The sequence below is a fragment of the Limanda limanda genome, chromosome 13, assembly GCF_963576545.1.
Source record: "Limanda limanda chromosome 13, fLimLim1.1, whole genome shotgun sequence".
Taxonomy (NCBI): Eukaryota; Metazoa; Chordata; class Actinopteri; order Pleuronectiformes; family Pleuronectidae; genus Limanda; species Limanda limanda.
The window spans coordinates 7,436,110-7,442,109 of NC_083648.1; positions in this window are offsets into that span (position 1 = coordinate 7,436,110).

A 6,000-nucleotide genomic window follows, 5' to 3' on the forward strand; every position below is an offset into this window, starting at 1 on the left:
TTCACATCTGAGCCACAAAATAAATTATGACTTTTGATGAAATACATTAACACTGGTTTTAAAATTGAATATTTGTTACTAAATTTATAAAAAAGTCTACATTTATGGGTTGAACGTGTCTCATAACGCCACCTAGTGTTACAAACTCTCTAGGATGCTTGTGTAGAGTCGATCATTTGGGGCCGTCTCTACGTCATGATGTTTATATATGAGGAAGTTCTCATACAGCTTGTGAATATGAATCTTATCCTCTAAGGCAGAGGTCTTCAACAGGGGGTCCGCGGAGGTACTGCAGGGGGGTCGCAAAATCTTTGGTTAATTAGACAATCTTTAAATTTTTGTATAATTTTTTATTTATTTTCGAACCAATTTTTTTCCCACAAATTGAAATGTTTTTAAATACACATAAACATGCATCCAACATATTGAGAGGCTGATTTAAACTTCTGCCTGACAACCTCCATCTGTCCAAGGTTAGATAAGTTGTGTGCTACCCATCAGGGTCCCACATCTCACTAATGTGGGAGTATGTGTGGCATCCATAGATGGCTTGAGGATTCACTGTCTCTTCTACATGTTTATAATAAAAACATGAATCTGTGAACTACTTTAATAGCTCAGTGTTTTTTGCAAGATGTATGTTTATAAATGTCAGCGGCATGGCCACCCTGTACCTTGCACATGTTTAAATCAAAAACATGAATATATGAACCCGTGTAATATTTGAATAGCTTAGTATTGAATGCACAATAACAGGGTAGCTATGTTTATATATGGCACTAGTTTAATATACAGTTTAATATAAAACACAATTTTATACAATATATATAGTAGGGGGTCCCTGCTCCATCTCTCCACCAGTTCGGGGGCCTTGGCCTGAAAAACGTTGAAGACCCCTGCTCTAAGGCACCACATCATCGACCATTCAGAGACGCCCCCCAATCCTCAAGGCGACTGTGACGGCAATTGCAAATGGCTCGTGACGCCCGTAGTCTTGTCCGTCAGGAAACTGTGATTTGGCGAGATCCCTCCACGTCATAGGACATTTATCACAAGTGTGTTCTGCTCCTGGAGTCGTTTCTCAGAGCTTAGCAACAGATTAGTATGTTGTATGTTTGTTTGTGTGTGTTTACGATGTCCGTGTGTGTGAGGTTAGAGAGAGATGAGTGGGTGGGTAGGTGCGTCGTAGCCCCGCCTCCACGTGCTGCGTCCTAAAACCAATTTTGAGCCAAACTTTTGAAGTTACACTTTAAAAACACACTCGCTCTCTGTGATCTGTCTTCACTCTGTCCCGCTCTCTGATGGCGTCTGTGTGGGCGTCACTGCAGATCTGGAAAAGCTGCTCTACTTCTCAATATGGCCTTTTTTGAATTCTTGTCTGCATTCATTAGTGGGAAACAATGGCACTTCTAGTACTAGGGTCCGCCGCCAGGACGTCCACGCTGCCAGACAATGAGCGGGACGGGGGGGGGGGGCTGTGTCTGTTGCCCACTGATGAGTACACAATCTCTTTGATTCTGCATTTGAAACAGAGACGTAAAGCCTGGAGCCTTCTGGACTGTCAGAAGAAGCCGAGCTGAGTCACTCCAGTTTGGATTCACTCTGCTCCAGCTCTGCTTTTGTTCCCTCCACACTGTCTCATTATCGTCAGTCTCATGGTCATAAATGAGTCAGAGACAGGGTTGGAAATAGTTGTCTCTGCTTCTTCTTCTTCTTCTTCTTCTGTTTCCCCCTTCGTCTGTCTCGGTTTTGATTATTTGCCTGAAGTGTAGGTTGTTGATGATCATTGAGCGGATGCTTTAGATTATTAGTTTAAGCAGAGAATGCCGGAGAAATGAGAGAAAGCGGATGACATGCGGGAGGCGCTGAGTCAGATTCAAACTGACAGCCTTAACCAGCTGAGCTTCCCACACACAAACAATTCAGGTTCTTATTGTCGGATTCATGCTGTTTGGCAGCTGGTGGACATTTTTACCCTTCATATTTTCTCGCCAGCAGTGTGTGCGTGGCGTCGCCTCATGCACACAGACGTGCAACAAAGTGCGAAGATTGCTACGCTGCATATTTAACATTTTAGTATTCCAACGGTGTGCATTATTACACCCGCTTCCACACATTAACCTTTTCCGAGTTCTTTCCTGCACCGTCGTGCCCGGACTATGATTAATATGCCTTTCCTCTCATGTGATAAAATCTTGCCAATCTCCCTCCCTGCCTACCTCCTACTCCAGTCACCTTATTATATTCCAAAGATTGTGTGGTCACCGAGCTTAGATTATTCCATTCCCTGCTTTACGTCGCACGCCCCACGTGTCCCTTCCACATTCAAATGTGCTTTTTCCTCTCTCTTCAGGAATGAAATATGGAAATGTGTTTTAGCTTATGCACGGATGATGTTTCACTATGTCCTATAACCATTTCATCAACTTCCCACCGGGGCAGTTTGTGCAGATATCCGTGGCTTGCCGGGGGTTTTCTCAGCTGGTGCTTTGTGGGTAAATTGTGCTTTGTGACACAGGGAGCATTTGAACCATACGCCACATGAAGAGGGGAATAAAACGTGAAAATAAAGATGTCATGAACCTCATTTATTTTTCACAGCCCTTGTCTATTGATGGCATTTGCCTTTTTATTGTATGATTTTCACAGGAAGTCCCGGAGGTTTTTGCTCCAAGTCAGTTGAGTTGAGAGGATGAGAACGGTGTAATTATCCAGTTGTGAATTTACTTAAAAAATCCAAAGACAAATCGTAAACAAACACTGCCTTCATTTGTCTGTAGTGTCTGAATTCCCTATGAAGGATAACAACAATTTTGAATTAATAAAGTTGTAAATTAGATTTTCTGTTATGCTGCTCTCCTCCCAGATTGTTAATACTTATTCCAAGAGAGTTACACTGTTAGCCTCGTAGACTCACCAGGTTAATAGCCACAATTTTGCCTTGGTGCATATTTAGAACCAGGGTCGACAATTAGCGTCTGCCTCTCGCCAAACACAAATAAATATATACGGAGGCGAATAATATTGTCGCCATTAAATACAAAAAAAAGATTTGCACATGCTTCCAATCATCCTTAACGTTAACGTGGTTGTTCTTCCACTAGAGGGCAGAGTTTCTGACATCACCAGACATCGATAATTTACCTCTTTGTAAAAAAGGCAAATCAAACCACATCGTAAACAAAATTTGTCCATTGTTGAGATTTCTTCCTTGTTTACTAAGTTCGTCTTGCTTGAAATACTTGGCCACACTGCCCCCCAATGTTTTCAAGTGGTACTGCTCTCTGTTTTGTCGGTTTCATCCATATCTGTAAGCTTTTAGAAGACAAAATAAACCCAGAGACCGTTACTATATCTGACCTTGAGAACAAATTACCCTTTAACCCGATTGACCACGCAACTATTTGGATTTTCCCTCGACATACACACCTTCGCTGTAGCTCGACGCTAGAGACTTGTCGAGCTAAATCTGGGAGTAGGTCATAACTCTTAAAAGAGTCTGCAAGTATACGGCGGTACATTGGCAGTATCTTATGTCGTCCTGCGGGTGATATTTATCCGTGACTGCCAGCCACAGCGAAAAAATCAATCCAAACTATCAATCATCGAACCCAAACGCCTTGGTGACACGCCTGGGCAGGCAGGCATCGGGCGGAGGGCAACAATGCATCTCTGTCTGTGGTTCAAGCTGCGTTAGCGTGTAGCTCCGGCCCCGTATCTCTCCTCTCAGTCACCACTATACTGCAACCTGAGCTCCTCCACAGACCAAACATCCGACTAGAGTAACAGGACTACCGCTAATGGAATCCACTGTTTTGTGGCCCAGCTAATGGTCAGCATCAGCATCCCTTCCCCCCAAAGACAATTATCGTCCATTGTCCAGAAATTGCTCATGTTTTACGTCAGGAAGCAACAATGCTGTTTTTTAACACAGCCTGAGAAATGAATACAGCTCTGCACCCTCGATCAGCTTAAGTTTGTACACACTCGTGAGAAGAGGTGTAATCAGACAGGGAAAACAACTTTCTGGCTGGAGAATGGTTGTGCACAGGCTTAAATAGTGTGGAGGTCTGTAACAAAGGCAAGAATAAGTTATGGCGATAAAATAAATACTTTCTGATTGAAAAAAATCACATTTGATTTGGTCTTTTGGGATTTTTGTTGATGGTCTAACTGTAGAATATCCCCAGCTGCACTATTTAACAATCATGCATTCATCTCCAGGGTTTTTATCCTCATGAATAAACTTGTGCAACAATTCATATACAGTCACACACAGACTTAAAATTCAAAGCAATTAGCATAGCCATGACAGATGTGTTTGTTTTTCTCGTGCTTATTTAGATTTTGTCGTACATCTGGAATCAAAGACGTCTGCTTTAACCTCGGGGAACCTGCGCGAGCGCCGCACTCGCTGTGTCTGGGCTCGTGTGTCGAGACGTCATTATGATATACACAAATAATTGACACAGCTCAGCTCTTATAAAATATTCATGAAAATCTATCAGCTGAATTTGATATTTGTGCTCGACAAATACCAGACCTCGGGAATAAACTATTATTACTGGTGAATAATGCATAAATAATCTTTTATACATGACACCATCTATTATTTATTCATCGTGGTGTTTTCTGATGGAAAACCACGTGATAGAAACACATATTGCTCTCCAGGGCGACACTCATTGCTTCCCATTATCTCGTTTCACTCATCTGAACCAATTAGATAAACATATGGAATTAATAATTTAAAGATATATGTTACAAATCTTTAGGAAAATGTCTAAAAACAAGATGTTATGTATTTCGCGTGCTAACATTCTCCAAAAATGTTTCCGTCAATGTTCAAACCCAGAGAAACCGAGAGAACCCCAGAGGGCAAAGTTACTTAGTCTACGTTGAAGCCTAAAAAAATTTTTATTTGTAATTTCAGGGCTAAATGATGCAAACATCTGTTATTCCTGACCTCAGATTCTGGTGGAAACAGAAGTTTTCACCAAGGCCCCCCCCCCCTCCACACCCTCTAGCAAAGTGGAAAAAATCCTCGAGGCGCAGAAGCTATTAGCAGCTGCTTTCAAAAGAATCCTCACTGTCCACGAGAGACGCCGCCGATATTCTCCTTCTCCTCTGTGTCTGTTTTTCAACTCTAGCTTATGCTCAGATAAATCGCTCTGTGCATTAAGCCCCAGTTAAAAGCCCGGGCCGACCAAATGGACCTGTTCACCCCCTAGATTCCAGTTTCAATTAGCACAGAGGCAACAATGAAACGGGCCCATTACAGCCCACAGCAGGTTTTCAACACCGGCACATCCGAGGTATGATGACGGGAAGGACGAGAGGAAGAAGTGATTGGTGTTTTCTCTAGTCTTCCTCTGGGGAGACCCAGTTCTGTGGTTCAGACTCTTGCTTGTACATCTTCTATAGAGCTTTCCAACACATCAGGCAGCTCACATTTGCACTCTGGTATTTTTAGAGCATGGTTGTAAAAGAGTGAAAGATGGTGGAGCGTCTAAGTGGCAACAGAAAAAAAGAAACATACGAAATCATACAATAGATGCCGATGATGTTGATATTAAGGATTAAAACATTTCTGATAGAGATATATCAGCTGATAAAATATATAAATATACAATATTTGGCAATGATTCCAGATACCTTATAACTCTTTAATACCCAAGTTAGAATTGTCCATAAAAATACAAAATAACGTAAATACAGAAACGATCCTGGCATTTTTACACGCCAGGAAAAAATGGCAGCATTAATTTCTTCTGTCAGCTTCTAACTTGTGAAGATTTGCAGCTGCTCTGAATAATTTTACTAGAGAACATCACAATGAGCCCTGGGAAATGGGAGTGTTACTTTCTAATGACTCATTAAGAATCCATTAATTGATAATATAATAAACCGTAACGATGAATTAAATTATTCTTAGGTATTCTTATTGTAGTCAGTATTTCAAAAGTGGAGGTGCTTGGAAAAATGATAGGAGGACATTTC